Source organism: Eschscholzia californica, unplaced genomic scaffold (assembly GCF_041429995.1).
Source record: "Eschscholzia californica isolate CP2 unplaced genomic scaffold, dmEscCali1.0.p SCAF_3, whole genome shotgun sequence".
In the NCBI taxonomy this organism is placed as follows: Eukaryota; Viridiplantae; Streptophyta; class Magnoliopsida; order Ranunculales; family Papaveraceae; genus Eschscholzia; species Eschscholzia californica.
Window position 1 is genome coordinate 17578421 of NW_028238420.1, and position 20254 is coordinate 17598674.

The 20254-nt window shown below is 36.2% G+C and overlaps 1 pseudogene; it reads left to right on the forward strand.

Moving 5' to 3' along the window:
• The first annotated feature begins 2892 nt into the window (after positions 1-2892).
• Positions 2893-4094, forward strand: LOC147548780 (uncharacterized; annotated as a pseudogene).
• The last annotated feature ends 16160 nt before the right edge of the window (positions 4095-20254 follow it).

Below are 20254 nucleotides of genomic sequence, written 5' to 3' on the forward strand. Positions count from 1 at the left end.
GTTTGGTAGTCATTTATTATTCTGTGGAATTACGAACTCTGTTATTTAATTGACAACTAACTTCTACGAATATAATATTCAATTTTTTATTTACTCTTTACGTAGTCAAAATACATTTTTACTTTTATGTTGCCAAAATTACATCTTCAACCTTATGATGTCTAAATTACATTTTTGCCCTTATGTTTTCAAAATTATATATTTTTACCCTTATGTTGTAAAATAATTGAAGGGTTATTTCCCAAATATCCCCTAACTTTGTGACCAGCTTCCTGCTTGGCCCCTAACTTTATCAATAATTCCCGTATGCCCCATTTTTTCCGTTATCTTTAACTTTTCGTTACTCTCTCTTCCATCTCATTCTCTCACTGCCAACTCACCTATCACGCCACATCGTCATCTTCTCCGGCAGGGGTCGCCGGTCGGCCAAATTTCCAGCCGACGACCTTCAAACCTAATTTTTTTTTCTTCTTCTTCTTCTTCCTCTCTCTCTCTCTCCTATTTTCTCTCTCTTCTTCTTCCTCTCTCTCTCTTCTTCTCTCTCTTATTCTCTCTCTTCTTCTTCCTCTCCCTCTCTCTCTCTCTTTTCCTAGACCTTCAGATCTGGGAACTTCCCAGACCGGAAATTTGAAGGTCGACGACCCTTGTCGGAGAAGATGATGATGTGGCGTGATAGGTGAGTTGGTAGTGAGAGAAAATGAGATGGAGGAGAGAGAGTAACGGAAAGTTAAAGATAACGGAAAAAAGAGGCCATACGAAAATTATTGATAAAGTTAGGGGCCAGACAGGAAGCTGGTCACAAAGTTAGGGGCTATTTGGGAAATTATGTCACTTTGCTAATTTAAGAGTAAGAATGTCAAACTGTGAATAAAACAAGATAAAAATGTAAATTTGACAACGTATGGATAAAAAAGATATTTTACTAATATAAAAGGGTAAATGTCATTTTAATGTAAAAGTGTAGACATGGCATTTTTACAAGATAAAGGTAAGAATGTCATTCAGATTACATAAGGGTAAAAATGTCATTTTGATATTATACGAGGATAAAAATGTCATTTGACAACTAAGGGTAAAATGTCAATTTGATATAATAAATGATAAAAATCTAATTTTTGCTAGATAAAGCCAAAATGTCATTTTGACAACTTTGTAAACATGTCATTTGGTAAGAAGGACAAAGATGTCATTTGCCCAATATATAAGTAAAAGTTTATTTTTCTAGATTTTATGGGTAAAAATGTCATTTTGAACATATATGGAGACTATTAGGTTTCAAGTATCTGAATATATTAAAATATTTTTGTTTTGATTTTTGACTTTCCACAGAAACTAATTCCTAGGAGGAGCAAGGAATTAAAAGTTGACTATTTCATGGAAATAGATTCCCTAGGGAATTAAAGCAATGCAAATATGTTTCGTATCAAACAGTGGAAATACCTTATTTCCAAGGAAATAGGACATATCAAGTACACCCTCTACAAGTTTAAAATTTACTTTTTGGATACTTCACAATCCAAGTCACTGTTGTCCAATGTTTTTTGCCTAGATTGGCAAAAAAATCTGCTTACTACTTCGACTGCAAATGCAATGTCGAGTCTTGTACAGACCGTTGCATACATCAAGCTTCCTACAACTGAAGCATAAGGATTTTTCTCCAATTTTTCTTTCTCACTTCCAGTTGATGGGCACTGATCACGAGTCAACTTGAAGTGAGTGAGCAATGGACAACTCACTAATTTTGTCTTGTCCATATTAAACCTTTCCAAAACCTTCTCAATGTATCTTTCTTTTGATAGACATCGCTTTCTAGCTTTCCAATCACGAGAGATATGTAGACCAATAATTCGTTTTGCTGGACCAAAGTCTTTCATATCAAAATACTTATTTAGATAGTTCTTTAACCTGCTACATTTAGTAATTAGACCAACAATCAACATATCATCAACACAAAAAAGAAGTATAATCAAATCTCCATTTGGAAATTTATGAACAAAAACACAACAATCTAAAGACGTCTTGTGATACCCTTCATCCTTCTTGAATGATTCAAACTTCTTGTTTCATTTTCTTGGTGATTATTTTAGCCCATATAGACTTCTATCTAGCTTAGAAACCAAGTGGTCTTTGCCTTTATGATGCAGATTGTACTGGGCCGGACGACCAAGCCATTAGGCCTCACGACCGAGCTAGTTAGAGGGCCTCACAGCCGAGTCCATTAGGGTTTGGATTCAGGAGTTTTTATGTTTGAGTATTTCCTATTAAGTCTAGGTTTAGAAGTTTATATGTTTGAGTATCTTTGATATTTAGGAATCCTAGTTTGAGTCTATCTAGAAGTGTCAAAGTTTCTATAAAAGGAAGTCAGGTCTGTCCTTGTTACTGAGATTTCAGAGAATTATTAATCAAAGTTTATTGGTTTCCCTTTATTTTATTCGTTCTTTATTCAAGTTTTATTATTCTTATTATTTTCGCTGCGTCTACATCATGTGGTATTCAGAGCCACCAAAGTTTTGGGTGATTGATTCTGGAAAAAAATTTCTAGACCAGTGCAATCAATATCAATCATATTCTATTCCTCAAGAGAATTATAATCAATCGGATTATACTCATCAAGGAATTATGAATCAGTGCTTATGCACATCATGTTTTTAGGTAAATAGGGATTCATATGTTTCTCATTGGAATCCTAGAGAACCCGTCAAAGAAATTTCACCACCTTCGTACTCTTATTATCCACCACCATCGTAATCACTACCTCCGACACCAATTTCACCACCAACACACATAACCATCTTCGCTTTACTATTCCGCACCACCAACACTTGTGAAGCAATTTGCGTCGTTGTTCGTGAACAAGTAATTAAGGATAAGAAGAAAGAGTATGTTTCATTGATGGATGATTCAATTAAAAAAATAATAGAACGCGATCTCAAAGCGTTTACCACTTTGGACAAAATATTATCCTCTAATAAATCACACTCTCGTCATCAACAATCAACTATTCTGAGAGAAGTGGGATATGATAATGTCGAACAAGGACACAACATTGAAATACAACAGGAGGATTCCGACGATAAGTTCACAGAAGCAAGCACTCCTTCTCCCACAACTATTCCCCTCACCACCACTTCTACTCCACTTAATACCACATCCGAAATACTACTACCCACACCATCATCACCACTTTCAAACTCAAGTTCTGGTGATATCAAGGAAGACGTTCACGATGAACATAACAAAATTCTTCTGATTGGGGAGGAAGAAAAAGTAAGTAATCTAGACCCCTTCCATTAATCTAATGGTCTCCAATTTCCAAAAATTTGAGGTTGACATTAAAGTTGAAGGAAGAACAGAGAATGGGGTGATGATGATTTTTTGTTTAGCTGTCGATTCTACTACTAATGCTCATACAAATAACAATGACACTTGTAGTACTTTTGTTATTGAAGTCACTGCAATTGGAGTCACTGAAACAGAAGTATTAACTTTTTATGGCCATTACATTCCTTATGATCATCTTTTCATTTCTACTTGTCACAAGTAATCCTTACCCAAATCAAGAGCTCACAGACTTCAACAATATCAAGCAGATTACAAGAAGATAAGCTCAGCAGAATCAATTTTAATCGTCGGAGGCGGACCTTCGGGTGTTGAAATTGCTGGTGAAATTGATGCCGATCTCCCTGAAAAGAAGGTAACTTTGGTTCATAAACAACAGAGGGTTAGATTTTATCCAGTCGAAAGCCTCCAACAAGACTCTAGATTGGTTGACATCAAAGAAAGTTGAAGTTATTTTGGGTAAGATAGTGAATCTGAATTCTAATTAAGAGAAAAACAAATCTTATCAGATTTCAAATGGCAAAACTATAAGAGCAGATTGTCACTTCATTTGCATTGAAAAATGATTCAGTACTACTTGGATTAAAAATTCAGTCTTGGGTGATGCTTTTGATCCTAGAGGAAGATTGACGGTTGATGAGTACTTACGCGTTAAGGGCAGAAACATTGTCTTTGTTGTTGGAGATATTACTGACATCCCAGAATTGAAGCAAGGGTTTTTGGCACAAAAGCAGGCCTTGTTAACTGCAGAGTAAGATGGGAGTAAGTATTCGATAAATACTAGAGGAATAACAATGTAAAGATGAGATTTTGAGTGTTAGTGTTATGAAGTTACCACCTCTGGAGCCTCAGAAACCGAGGTCTATGGATGTTAAAGTCGTTATTCAAGAGGATTCAAACGTGATGGATTGGAAGACAGAATTCATGGCTGACTTTTCAATTGAGAATACTGTAGTGTTTATCATCTTCTTCATCGAATTACTAGATGATGGGAGATGTAGAAATTTGTTGGAAGTTTGTATCCTGTACAGAATGCGAACAAAATTTATCATTATTTTCTTTTGGAACCTTGACAAGTTGTTTATCATCTTCTTCAAACTAAAAGATGACAGGCGATGTCGCAATTTATTGGACGTTTCCTCACTACTGCTGATTTTGCGAAATTCGTCGCATCAAGGGGTTCAGATTATAGTGAGTGGTTTGGTCCATCATTGTCTTCTTCGTATTTTCAGCAAATTTTGTGAAAGGTGGAATCTAAAGATCGCCATAGCGGAATTCATCGTATGCTGGTGCTTCAAACTTTTTTTTTACCAAACGGTTCGGGATGAACCTCTCGAGAGAAGGGGAGGCTGATGCATATTCTACTGGGTCAGACGGCCAAGCTTAGGCCTCCTGATCGAGCTAGTAGGGCCTCACAACCGAGTCCATCAGGGTTAGAATTTAGGAGTTTCTATGTTTGAGTATTTCCTATTAAGTCTAGGTTTGTTGAAATTAAGAGAGAGAGAAAGAGAGAAAATAGAATTCCTTTATTGATATGATTTTCAGATACAAAGATGACTTTTATATAGGTTTCTTTGAGAGAGAAACAACTAACTAGTAACTGATTCATAACTAACTTGGTAACAACCTTATTAACTAACTGACCCACTACTAACTGACTTCCAAAACAGAATTTCCTATTCTGTTTTGTTAGAGAAGTCCTTATCCTTAACATCCCTCCGCAAACTCAACATAGGAGAAATGTTGAGTTTGAATCGAAGCATTGCAAACCGAGAGGATGAAAGAGGTTTAGTGAGAATATCAGCTAGTTGATCTTGAGTGCAAATGTGTTTCACTTGAAGTTGCCCCTTTTTTACCATATCCCGAACAAAGTGATAGGCTATTTCGACATGTTTCATCCTTGAATGAAATATGGGATTAGCTGTCAAATAAGTGGCTCCTAAATTGTCACACCAAAGAGTGGGAGGAGAGGAGCTCTTGATATTCAACTCAGCAAATAATGATTGAATCCAGACAAGTTCAGAGGTTGCATCAGCTAAAGCCTTGTACTCTGCTTCCGTACTAGATCGAGCCACAGTATTTTGTTTCTTAGAGCACCAGGAAATAAGATTTGAACCCATGAAAACTAATAAGCCACCAGTGGACTTGCGATCATCGGGACAACCTGCCCAATCAGCATCAGAGAATGCTTCCAATTGAGTATTAGAGTTATCAGAGTAGGCATCTAACTGAACATCAGATCGATTTATATGAAAAGTATGGTCAATTGTATGTTTGAGATATCTGAGAATCCTCTTAACTGCACTCCAGTGATCTTGAGTAGGTTTTTGAAGGAATTGACAAACCTTATTAACAGAAAAGGATATATCTGGCCTGGTTATAGTGACATATTGAAGAGCCCCAACAGTACTTCTGTATAGTTCAATTTCAGTAGAAGAAAGAGGTTCACCAACATCCTTTTTAAGTATTGTTGAAGGTGCCATTGGACTAGAGATAGATTTAGCATCTGACATTTTGGTTTTGGCAAGAAGAGTAGATATATATTGCTGTTGAGAAAGAAGAATTCCTGTAGATGTGGGCAAAACTTCTATACCAAGAAAGAAATTGAGATTACCCAGGTCTGTTATAGCAAATTCTGAGGCAAGCGAAGCAATAAGTTGCTGAACCAATAAAGCATTACTTCCTGTAATAAGTATATCATCAACATAGATGAGGATATAGACAACATCAGATCCTTGTATGTGAAAGAACAAAGATGGATCTGTTTTCGAAGATGAAAAGCCTTGGGATAATAAAAAATTGCTAAGTCTTTCAAACCAAGCTCGGGGAGCTTGCTTAAGGCCATAAAGAGACTTATGAAGCTTACACACATGGTGAGGATGATCTTCATCAACAAAGCCTGGGGGCTGCAACATATAAACGTCCTCTTTAAGGATGCCATTTAAGAAAGCATTCTTAATGTCAAGTTGTCGAATAGGCCATGACTTAGAAACAGCTAAAGAGAGGATTATTCTAATTGAGACAGGTTTAATAACAGGACTAAAAGTTTCATCGAAGTCCAATCCTTCAATTTGATTGAATCCTCTAGCTACTAATCTGGCTTTGTATCGAGCAATAGAGCCATCGGCATTCTTTTTAATTCGAAAAACCCATTTGCAGCCAACTAAATTCATATCTTTAGAGGCAGGAACGAGAGACCAGGTCCTATTTTGAAGTAGAGCATTTACTTCTTCAGACATAGCAGCTCTCCACTTAGGATCCTTTAAAGCTTGAAGATGAGTAGTAGGTGTTATTTCTAGATGCTGATCAGAGGAAGATGTCTGAAAAACTTTTGCCTTTCGAGTGCCGTCTCTTGTACGAGTTACCATAGGATGAGAAGATGTAATAGGTACTGGAGGAGGAAGAGGGGCAGTAGTGGGTAAAGTATTAGCATTAGGTAAAGAGGCATTGGATGGAGTGGGAGAGGTAAAGGTAGGAGATAATGATGGCATTACAGAAGGTTGCTGAACAGGATAAGCATTTTGTATAGGAGGTGGGGAGAGAGGAAATGAATGACTATGTGAAGAGATAGGCGAAGGAGATGTTGTTAATAAAGAATAAGGAAACAATGTTTCATCAAAAACAACATTCACAGAGATGACTATCCGCTTTGTTGAAGGATTATAGCACTTGTAACCCTTGTGTCTTGGGCTATAACCCAAGAATATATGTAGAGATGACTTGAAGTCAAACTTATGCCTATTGTAAGGTCTTAAGCAAGGGTAACAGCCACAACCGAATACTTTGAGAAAGTTGTAATTGGGTTTCACCCCAAATAATGTCTCAAGAGGAGATATATTTGAAAGAACACTTGAGGGAAGTCTGTTAATAAGAAAGACAGCAGTATCAAAAGCAAATTCCCAAAAATTAAGAGGAAGTTGAGCATGAGCCAGAAGAGCTAATCCAGTTTCAACAATATGCCTATTTTTTCTTTCAATCATGCCATTTTGGGCATGATCGTGAGGGCATGACAGCCTATGACCAATACCATGGTTTTGTAAATAAGTAGAGACATTCCTATACTCACCACCCCAATCAGATTGAAGAAACTTTATTTTTGAACAAAATATGTTTTCAACATGAGCTTTGAATAACAAAAAGATAGAAAATACCTCAGACTTCTGTGTTAATGGAAAAATCCAGGTATACCTGGTAAATTCATCAAGAAAAGTAACATAGTATTTATAGCCATTGAGAGAAGCCATTGGAGCTGGACCCCAGACATCCGAGTGTACAATTTCCAATGGAGAAGTTGCAGAAGAAAAACTAGAAAAATGAGGCAAAGCATGACTTTTTGCTCTCTGACAAGAGTCACAAACATAAGGAGAAAGAGAAGAAAATTGAAGCTCATTAGACAAAAGAACATGCTTCATAGTTCTGAAGGCAGGATGCCCGAGTCTTGAATGCCAATCAGGAGCTAAAGAGCTAGCAAAAGCAGTAGGTTGCTGAGTTGAAGACTGAGATTGTAGTCTTAGATGATAAAGGCCATCTATACAAGGTCCATGAAGGAGATCTTTATGTGTTTGAAGATCCTTGACATTGAAAAAATCAGGGAAAAATTGAAAAAAGCAGTTATTATCTTTGGCAAATTGATGAACAGAAAGTAAGTTCTTAGTAATACTAGGCACATGAAGTATATTTGTAACAAAAAAGAGTTTGAATTTGACAAAGCATAAGAAGAACCAGTATGAGTAATGGGCAAACCTGCTCCATTGCCAACTCTGACTTGTCCTTTGCCTTTGTAGTTTGTTTGAATGTCTAAGTTTGATAAATCAGATGTGACATGATGAGAAGCTCCTGAGTCAGGATTCCAAGTAGTAGAAGTAGATACAGGCCAGTTGAAGGATCGATGTAAATGAGAAGAAGATGTAGAAGTAGGAGGAGAGAGATAGGAATTATGTATTTCAGGAAACGAAGAAGGCATTTCAGATTGATCTGAAACTAATTCAGTGCATGGATGAAGCATTTCCAAAGAGGGATCATGATGAAAATTATATGGAGTGTCATGACAGTAGGATGAATCACAATATGCATAAGACTGATTTGGATAAAAATTTGGGATTTGATCTTCAAATTCAGTAAAATTAGAAGTAATTTCAGGAGTTGAGGGAACTGACCTTGGTTGATAGGCAATGTTGTTCTTATGATAACAAAAAAATGCTGTATGACCAGGCTTACCACAAATCTGACAAGGAGCAGAATTATAAGAAAAAGTCGAAGAAGGTACTATTCGATTATAAGAGGAACGACCTCTGAAATTTGATCTTCCATGAACTCTGTAATCAGTTCGTCCTCGACCTCTATAAGATGAGAATGCTCGTGAAAAACTTGGATAAGAATTGATTCTACTTTTGTCTGAAGAAACAGCTTGAGTTATATTCAAAGAAGCCGCTGCAAGATTGGATTGATGTTCTTGTTGTAACCTATTTTCTTCGATCAACAAAAGACCAAGTAATTCGTTGACTGATACTTGTTCAGTTTTTAGAGAGAAGGCAGCACGAAAAGATCCGAAATCAGAAGATAGACCTCTGATAATTGCATCTATGAGATCATCATCATCAATAGGTTTAGATGCCTGTTTTAGCTGAAGTGCAATTGATTTGGCTTTATTGAAATAAACTTGAATATTATCATCTCCTTTCTTCAAATTTTGAAGATCATTCTTAAGATTTGAGATTCTAGCTTTTGAATGTGATGAATATGATCTCTCAAGTTCAGTCCATACCTTTTTTGATGTGTTTAGATCAATAACTTGACTATGAGTTTCTTCAGTGAGAGAAGATAATAACCAGCTTAGAATCATTTGATCATGTTTTTGCCACGCAATATAATCAGGATTAGGAGTAAGTTCAGAAGTTGATGAAGTTCGTATCAGACGAGATGGACAAGGAATGGAACCATCAACAAAACCTAAAACATCATATGTTCGAAGTAGAGGAAGAAATTGAGATTTCCAGAAAATATAATTGGTGGAAGTGAGTTTATTAGAGATGTATTGATTTATTGTAGAAGGTGGTGGAAGAATTGAAGTGGTTGAAGATGCATTCGAAGATTCAGAAGACATTCTTAAGAAATAGAAGAGATTAACCAAATTAAAGAAGAATTAACAGAGAAAAAAAAAAGAATGAAGAAGAAGAAGATGAAGATTTGAGCTTCAAGCTCAAGGCTCAGATACCATGTTGAAATTAAGAGAGAGAGAAAGAGAGAAAATAGAATTCCTTTATTGATATGATTTTCAGATACAAAGATGACTTTTATATAGGTTTCTTTGAGAGAGAAACAACTAACTAGTAACTGATTCATAACTAACTTGGTAACAACCTTATTAACTAACTGACCCACTACTAACTGACTTCCAAAACAGAATTTCCTATTCTGTTTTGTTAGAGAAGTCCTTATCCTTAACAAGGTTTAGAAGTTTCTATGTTTGAGTTTCTTTGATATTTAGGAATCCTAGTTTGAGTCTATCTAGAAGTGTCTAAGTTCTTATAATGGGAAGTCAGGTATGTCCTTGTTATTCAGATTTAAGTGAATTATTAATCAAAGTTTATCGTTTTCCCTTTATTTTATTCGTTCCTTATTCAAGTTTTATTATTTCCGCTGCGTCTACATCATGTGGTATTCAGAGCCATCAATGTTTTGGGTGAATGATTCTGGAAAAAAATTTCCATACCAGTTCAATCAATATCAATCATATTCTATTCCTCAAGAGAATGATAATCAATCAGATTATACTCATCAAAGAATAACGAATCATTGCACACGCTTACCAATTCAAAAAAAAAAATAACGCATCAGTGCTTATGCGCATAATGTTTTTATGTAGATAGGGATTCGTATGTTTATCATTGGAATCTTGGAGAACCCGTAAGAGAAATTTGATCACCTTCATACTCTTATTATCCACTACCATCGTATTCACTACCTCCGACACTAATTTCACCACCAACACCAACACAACCATCTTCTCTTTACTATTCCGCACCACCAACACTTGTGAAGCAATTTGCGCCGTTGTCCGAAGAACAAGTAATTAAGGATAAGAGAAAAGAGGATGTTTCATTGATGGATGATTCGATTAAAAAAATAATAGAACGCGGTCTCAAAGAGTTTAACACTTTGAACAAAATATTATCCTCTAATAAATCACAATCTCTTTAGCAACAATCAACTATTCTTAGAGAAGTGGGATACGATAATGTCGAACAAGGACACAACATTGAAATACAACAGGTGGATTCTGACGATAAGTTCACAGAAGAAATCAATCCTTCTTCCACAATTATTCCCCTCACCACCTCTTCATATCCCTCTTGGTGTTACCCATTCCCACAATTATTCCCCTCACCACCTCTTCATATCCCTCTTGGTGTTACCCATTGTAATTTCATTTGCTGCAACTTGATCACTGCTTCATTGTGTGAACGGTCTTCCTTTTCCGACTCCTTCCACTAATTCTCCTTGAAGCGTGTCCGTATCCATTTAACTCTCACGTGTGGTTTCTATGTGTTCTGAACTTGGTCCCTTGTCATTTTTGTTTTCATGAAAAACAACTGTCCATCAACATTTCCAGATGTATCCCCTGTTGGACTATCTCCTTTGTCCAAATGGAGGCTTACATTAGGCCTCCTCTTTCTTTTCATGTTTCTACTTTCATGAATACTTTTCCGGCTTTTCGAGTTGTCACAGGAGACGCCATAGGCAGTCATGTTGGATCATTTCGACAAACGGGAGATTTTATAGGCAATCCCCTAATTTACTGTTAAAGGCACTGTATATTGGAAGATGGACTTGGTCAATTCATAAAAAAGTTCTTCATCTTCTTCTTCTTCCCCTTCCTTCTTCTTCGCTCTAATCTTTTTTGTTGCCGGTGAAGGGGAGGACCCCCCTTCACCGGCGGTCGGGTAAGTATTGATTGAGAAAACCCTAAATTGAGTTCTAATGTTTGATTCAAAATTCACTAACTTTTTAGTTTGGTTGGAATCAAAATTCAAATACTTAAACCCAATACTCATAAAATCAATAAAAGAACCCTAAATTGATTGAAAGAGAACTGGTTGCTTCCTTGATAAAAATTGAAGATTCATCATCTTTCCATTTAGGATTAGAATCAAGAAAAGGTTATCCCAATATCTAAAAGCCCTAATGCACCCGAAATTGCATCAATGGCACAATTAAGCAAAACATCCCGAGGAATAACAGTACTATTACCTCGTCGTCTGGATTTGGGGAGGATTCCCAGATCCAGACGATGGTCTGGTAAACTAGACCATCGAAGACGAGGGTCATCCCCTTCGCCGACAATAGGTAGAGAATAGAGAGATGGGAGGGAAGAAGAAGGAAGTAGAAGGAAAAAAAGAAGAAAGGAGGATAATAATAATAATAATAAGAAGAAGACGAAGAAGAAGAAACAGAAGAAGGAGAAGGAGAAGAGGAGAAGAAGGAGAAGAAGGAGAAAAAAGAAGAAGAAGAAGTAGAAGGAGAAGATGAAGGAAGTAGAAGAAGAAGAAGATGGGAGAAGGAAGAACACAAAAGAAATTCAGTCAAGGTCGCTCTGGCCAACGACTGGTGCCGTTAGGTTAAACCTTGGTTGAGGCATGATACATCGCCTTTAACCAAACTAGAAATTGCCTTTAGCGAGATTGCATATAACAACTTTGGACATTGCCTCTAAAATCTCCCTCGACAAACAGGTTGTGAGCATGTTTTGATGGCATAACCAAACCCCTAAAAATTATACATTTGGGGTGCTTTCCAATGGTATTCTACTATTTCAATAATTCTTTCATTTTTTACCTTATTTTCGTCTGCTTATCCATCAGTCGAAGGGTTGTTGATGTGACTTGTTATAAGGTGAGACCTTTGTGATGCCATAGGTACATCTCGGAAATAATTCCATCATGGAATTGACTTCAGCTTTGCTCTTTCCTGTGGTAGAAACAACTTCCATGGGCGATAAATGAACAAATGACGTAAAATGTAGATAAATGGTCTCTCCAATATATTTTGTTCGTCTTCCTCCAACAAATTAATTATGATGACTGATGGGCCTAGAAAGTTTCCTAAATAGGTCACCACCCGCAAGTATACGGGCGTCAAGTGATAATTCCGGTAAGTCCGGTTCGTTCCTCAGAGACTAGTTGAATCTATTCTAAAACTAGGAAGTAATAAGATTTTTTAAAATGATTTGGTTTTGGTTTTGAAATATCAAAAATATTAAAATAACGGAAATCAAAATGAACTCAAATGGGGGAGAAAGCCTAGGGTTTTGGAATCCACACAATAAAATCACTTTTAGAATCAATATCTAATAAATTCTCTTTTCCTATAACTCAGAATTTTGGATAATGAACTATCCTGATTCCGGGAGATGTTTTCAATAAAATCGGTTTTTAACTCATGAAATTGTAATTGATTTATTTTGAAAAATGAATTTCCAAACTACTATCTATCAATCAATAAGTATGCATCGTCAAAGGATTTAACCTAAGCACGATGCATCAAACCTAAAAGCATAGATAGTGAAAAGATAATCGACTTGACAAATTAAAACAATTTAGACATTAAATCACATTTAAAGAATTAACCAAATAACTTATGTTTCTAAAAGGTCGAATATGGTTTCATCATCAACCCTAGATTAAGAGTCTTAGCTAATCATGATCAAAGATTAAAATCAATATGAAGAATAAGAGAAAATGGAAGGAAAACAGAACTTTTCTCACTTATTTTCCACTGGCAGCCAAACGCACCCTTAAGGAAAATAATTTTCTCGTCTTCTCCGAAATACTTTCCCTCTGGGAAAATTATTTTCCAAGATTTTTTCTCTATCTCTCTTCTGTTTCTCTCTTTCTGAACTCTTTCTTTCTCTCTCTATAACCCACTGTTTCTTTCTTTTTCTCACAAAAATCAGAAAACAGGAGAAGAAGAAAAGATGATGAACACTGTTAAACCTCTTGATTGATTACAATTTTCTCTATCAATCTCTTTACAGCCACTCTTTCTCTCTATTAATCTCTCTTTTCTCTCACAAAAAAGAAAAGATTACAGAAGATAAAGATGTTACAATAAAAGATGATGGTGCTCTGTTTCTCTTTCTCTCTCTCTGATTTTTCTGTTAGTTGAGCTTTTTGAGAGGATTCAGACCTCCAAAGATGAGATACCTTCTGCTCTATTATCTCTTTGTTTTTATAGCAGAACCGAAAACCAGTCCATCTCCAACTATTCTCCATCAATTCTTTCCTCCATCTCTGCATAAAATATTCGGTTCCTTTAATAAAGATATTCAGCTTTCTCCATGAAATTATTATCTTCTCTCTTTGATATAACCAAATCCCAATCCAGAGAATACTCTCCCTCTTTCAAGATCTCTTTCCATCTTCTATTCTTCATCCTTCCAAAAATATTCAACTCCCTTTGATTTTCCTGCTTTCTATATATCTTGACACAACTAATTGATCTTCTCTGGCTAGCTGTTCACGTCCACTCTCTCTAGATTTCCTTCCATTTGAAGAGAGGATAAGATAAGAGAGAGAGGTGTTAAAGAAAGACCTAAAGAAAAAGGAAATCCCCTAATTCTTGGCTCTATTAAGCAGCTTTGATGAAAGATGGATCTTTGAAATTTAAATTCAATCAATTATCTCCACGTGAATGTTAGGATAGCCTGGTTACTAGTCGCATAAGATTCAGTGTAACAAGGGATACCGAGTAATTACTTAAGGAGCCTAAAATACTCGTGTCGACCTCCCAATTCACGGTTTAAGTGGTAGAGCTCATTCAGATTCACCTCATTGGTAACCTGGCACGGGTTGACCCGTCTAATTTATGGTGTCTTCTTGACTTATCAACCTTGTCAACTAATGACCAATATTTGGACTATTAAATTAGAGCTTCTTCAAGAGGAGCTCTATGCCTTCAAAAAGTACAAGTTTTGGAAGCAGAGAGCTCCAATGGTGCTCCAAGTCTCCAAAGATCTGAAGAGGCACTCTTCGTCCCTCTCCCTTTTTAGGCCCTTTTGCCTTTTGTTTTTAGGGTTTAAGTCCCCGTAATTATTTCTCAGTCTAAATTTATTGTGTGTATTTTTATTATCTTCATTTTAAGTCCCTACTATGTTTCATGTTGTTATTTTATGTCTTTTTATTTTATTTTTTATATAGTAATTAAGTTTCATTTCAACTTATATTTTTATTATAGCATAATAATCCCATATCCTCTCTAATAACCATAACTTTTTGCTCCTGGGCGGAGAAATCAGTTTGTTGATCAGCACAACCAATTGAGGAGGTGGTTTCAGTTCTTTTAGGCAGTTATTTAGGCACTTTAGTAGTTATATTTCATTTTGCGACGGTTCTGGGTAGTTTCTTATTTGAATTCCCTTTCTAGATTCCGACTAAGTTTTAGTCTGAGATCCATCTTTCTTTCGCTCTTTAAAGGGGCTTTTAATTCTTGAGATTTTTCTATTAGTTTCTTTTCCATATTTGTTTCGATTTCCTTCTTCTTCTGTGCTATTATTGATTATAATAATTCACAATTTCCCCAACAATTCTCTGCTTTATCTGCTGATGATAATGATCCTATTACGGTAGATGGAGGGGATTTAGTTGCGTGGACTATTGATGTGGCGTTAAAATGCCACATTTGGATCACTTAACTTCGATGAGTTAGTTCTTTTCAGGTTTTATTTATAATTATTTATAAGTTTTTCTTGGTAGGTACCTTATTTGGAGTTTGACGCTTCATTCGGAACAAAACGAAGCAATTCATCACATTTTCATCTCACGTGGAAGAGACCGGAAGGAAAGAGCACCAGGAGTATTTTGGTAATTTTATGAAAATCAGAGGTTAGACGGTAAGTGGAGTCAATGGTGAGTCCAATGACGAAGACGGAAGTCGAATCGGAGTTCGATCGGAGAAATAATTGTAGAAAGAAGTCGAAGGGTATTTTTTGTCTATTCTGGAAATTATAGAATGTAGAGACAAATTTGAAGGCACCCATTTTGGCTTCTAAATGAGAAGTAGGCCCAAACCCAAGCTCATGTCTAAAGAAGAAGGTAAAGAAGACTTTGTAAGCAACCCAAGACCAAGTCAATGGCCCAAAAACAAGTCAAGAGTTTTTAGTCTTTGTGGGAGTGAACAAAAAAGGGAGGAATCAGACTTGAGGTATCATCTTCTCTATTGGAACAACTAGGGTTTGAGGAGGGTTGAGAACTGAGAGAGAGAAAGGGGAAAGAGAAGGAAAAAAAAGGGGGTTGCCGGCCAAAGCCTTGGCCGGCACGGCTGAACTCGACACGGGAAGAGCTGCTCGGGATTTCCTTCAACAGCTCGAGATGCCGGCGAACAGAGAGGACAACAGCAGCTCGTCTTCAAGCTAGGAGAAGTTGCTGGTCGGGATTTCAAACTCGGGATTTCAAAGATGTAGCAGATCGGGATTTCAAGCTTAACGGCAGCTAGAGACGGTGGTAGCTGTTGTGTTCTTTATCTTCAAGCTCCGGACAGCAGCAAGTGCTCAGCTAGGCACGGGAACCACTGGCTGAACCTCACAGCAGCTCGGGAGTAGCAGAATTTCTAGCCGGATTTCATCTTATTGGCCGGAGTTATTGCGAGTATTTCCGACCATTTTCTTGGCCGGAAAAGTTGGGGCTTTTGTTTGGAACATCATTATCTTGCTTCCCGTATGGTTTGATTTGTTATTTGGTCGCCAATTTCTAGAGAGAGAAAGCTTGAAGAAGCTTTCATGGTGGATAGTTGTTTATGAGGAAGAAGAAGACTGACTGTTAAGGGGAGGTCAAGTTCTGCTGAGAGGACACCTATTGTATTCTGTTAAAGGGACTCCTGCATTATTTTACAGGGAGATCGACAACACTTCAACACATATATTTTCCGTCGATCTTAGTCTCGCTCCTCATCGGAATAGGGAGATTCTCACCTTAACTCGTGTCTTTCTTTGTTTTCTTCCCGTTTATTATTTGTATCGCCATGTCTAGCTAACTTTTGTAGTCGGATACTCGTGAAACATGTTTTGATGTGACAAATGAGTTTTATTGCTTTTAATGATAAAATCTTCCGGGTTTTTAGACCGTTCATGCTTATAGATCATTAATACTAGTCACTATCGATTTTGTGGATCGAAGTATCCCTCTCATTCGATTCTTGCTCGACTCTTCCCGAATCTCTCACCTTTAGTTTAGTTAGCCTTATTTGTTTATTTATTTGAAATCAATCTAAAAACCCAACTTATTATCTTTTCGTTTTTAGTCTGAGTTAGTGACTGACACTTAAACCGGTGGGTTAGACTTTCTCGATATTCGTATTACCTTCCTATCTTCGTGGATCGATCCCGGTCTTACCGGTTTATTACTTGACGCCCGTATACTTGCGGGTGGAGACCTATTTAGGAAACTTTCTAGGCCCATCAACTATTAATGTTATTAAGCATGGGGTCGTGTGGATACAGATCATGAAGAAAATAAACATTGGACAGGCTATGATACGATTATCCAGAGTCATACATGGTCCAAAATAAATTTACTCTTTACAGAGGTTAAAGACAATGTGTTTTAATGAATTTTTAGCGGCAATAGAACTGAACATCGCTTTGAAAGTTCTCCATGTTATACAAGAGAAATTGATTATCCTCCAACCATGCAAACCAGAGGTTTCCCCGGGGGATCATGTTTTCGAATCGGTTTGGTTTTGGGTTCAACTACGTGGGTTTCGTATCGGTCATCTTAATAGTACTACTGTCAACCGACTGGCGGGTTCCTTAGGGACTTTGTGCCTACGGCAATTGATGATGCTATGAAATGGAGTCTGTTTGGTCGAGTTAGAGGAGAGCTTTGTATCACTAAACCTTTGCCTCCTTGAGTTTATTTAAAACTTTCCAATACACAAATTATTGTTCTTGAGATTCGAGTCGAAAACTGCCTCGATTTTGTCTCTATTGTGGTTTTATTGGACATACTATAAAGTTTTGTCCGACTATCTTAGCCTTCGAAGATTTACTCAATCAAAACCTATCAAACTCTCAAAAAAGTCTGGTTTTAAAGGCTATGACACCAAAGTACAATGAATCTTTTAAAGTGACTTTTACTACTAGGGTTGTGTTTGTTAGCAATTTGGGGAAAGGAGATAAAATGGGAAAAAATTCGCTCCGAGAAATATTTACTCCGAAAAACATTTACTCCGAGAAACATTTACTCCGAAAATATTTTTCATTTTTCCATTGTTTGGATCATTAGGGGCAAAATTTTAGAGAAAGAAGAGTTTAGTTTTCAAACCCCAAATTGTAGTTTTATGTAATATAAAACTACTCTCACCAACCTTCCACCTTGCATCTTTCATTAAAAAAAACCTCCAACTTTTAAGAGATCGAGAAAAAACTATTGTAAATGGATCAATCGGGAAGTACATATCCCATTAAAGAGACTGAGAAGAAGCTGTTTAACTCCTCCCACCAACCCACAACCTTTCTTCACTATTTGACTCTCTCTCTATATATATAGATATATCAATCCAAAAGAGTAAACAGAGGACAATTTAGAGAGTAGACCAACTATATTTCTGACATGATCATCAAGATAGCTTGGAGTGAGATCTTGATTAACAATGGTGATGTTGGTGGAACTATTGAAAGCATCAGTTGAGTGGGAATGATCAAGCCAGGAAGTTAGTCATCCATTAGTAAAATGTGAGTGCCAAAGTTCTACCATCAGTGGCATATCCAGAATTTACTTTGAGGGGGGGGGGGGGGGGGGGGGGGGTCTAAAATATTATTACGTCCTTCCAAAAATTACTATCACTGAATTTTAAGCAAATACTGTAAAAATATTTTATTGATAAAATTAGTAACCACAAGTAATTGATACCAAGAGACTCAAAAACTTAATATTTTAGACATGTTTCATACTTTTATAATCCATAATTTGTAATTGACTTCTAGGAGTTTATTTTTTAATAGTCAGCATGCCTCGAACCCTTGACTTCTAAGGTGGAAGAATATTATCACTCAACCATTTATCACTCATCTGATAACGAAGTTGACTTTCAAAGTTTTAAATATGTTATAAACAATTGTAACAAAGTAATATGTAAATTTATATTTAAGCGAATGTAAAATAAATAAAGTAACTACAGAGATTAGAGAAAAAATATATTCTAAACTTGTGCATCTATACCAATTTTGAAGAATGAAAAAGATTATAGAATTGAATTGTTGGTGACTTAGGGTGTTTGATTTTTTAGCACTTACTAAGTGATTATCACTTAGTAAGTGATATCACTTGTAAGTCCTATGGCGTTTGTTTTCCATTATTTCTAAGTGCTTGATTTTTGTTTTTATGTTAATTTTAAATGTCATAAAAATTATAGATTGTCTATTTTGACCTTAAAGTAGTTACATTTTAGCATTTCATGCTAATTCATTATGCTCGCGAGTTTGGATACCAGATAATTACGGTTTATAAATACTTTGTGTTGAAAATATTAACCTCAAATAATTAAGAATTATGAACGAGAAAAAACTTACGTTGCACCATAGAGTTCGGGTGGTTCCGTGATTAATGAAGGAAGATATGCGAAAAAAATTAGGAGCAAAGCGTAGGTGAAGGATGAGTGAAGAAGGATAAAGTCATAAAAAGATTTTTTACTTATCAATTATTTAAGATTTTCTTTTTAGTTATAATTATATTCGTAAATATTATATTCGGAGAAGGATAAAAATGTCTTTTTTTGCACTTAGAAAGTAAGTGCAAAAATATAAGCTCCAAGTTGGAGCTTCCTTTTTTGCACTTACTTTACCCCCGCTTACAAGTGATATTCAATATTAAGTGAAAAATCAAACATCCTAAAATTGCCGGCCCGCACTTATTAAGTGAAAATCACTTAATAAGTACAAAAATCAAACACTTAATTCTTGAAATCTTTTAGTCTTGGTGGGTAGTGTTGTATTGAGAGAAACATAAAATAATTTATAAAATAAAGATCCGATCTTTATAGAAAAAATACTGTTGAAAAAGGAAATCATAAGATTTGAAGATTAGTTAGGATAGATTTATAAACTAGTCTTGCGAAACTTAGAAATTCAGTTTAAAGTAGCCTAAAATTGGCTAGAAAAATTCGGCCAATTTTAGAAACCCTAAAAACCTAACCTAACACTCAACAACTAACGATTGTGAGGTTTGAACCCTCAACCTTCTTCATCCCTCCTAAAGTTACTTTAAGCTCCAACCAATCTACCAAGTTTCAAGTTATGTTAAAGTAATGCATGGATACCCTATGTTATTGCTTCAGAGTTCTGGAATAAAAGATAAAAATGTGGAAGGGCGAACTCGAACCCACAACTACAAGAATGGTAATGTGGCCCTCCAACCATTGAGCTAGCTATGATTACTGTTTAATAATAACAACCTGCTACCATGAAGCCACCACTGTCTACCATTAATGTAACTCCAGTAATCCCATTAAACACTTGTACTCAATCTAAATAACCCAGTCTCATATAAGAAAGGTATCCACCGCCATTACCACTTTTTCTTTCTTGCTACAACTACAACTACAATGATCAAGCCAGGAAGTTAGTCATCCATTAGTCAAATGAGACGATTATGTCAACTTCGAGTGCTTCCATGGACGAAGACATGCCTATTGCTGAAGTTCGAAGTAAAAAGCAATACAAGAAGACTTTACGACAAATCTCTGTGGATGGAGTAGATAAAAGGGTACCGGCAACCCTAATGCCGGCAAAGCCATAAATATATTTGTATAAAATTGTTGTGGGCTTGGGAACAACCCGACAAGAGAAACATTAAAGCAGTTCCTTGGCGCTACTAAGCCTTCTATCATATTTCTCTCGGAAACGAGAATATCTAATTATAAACCT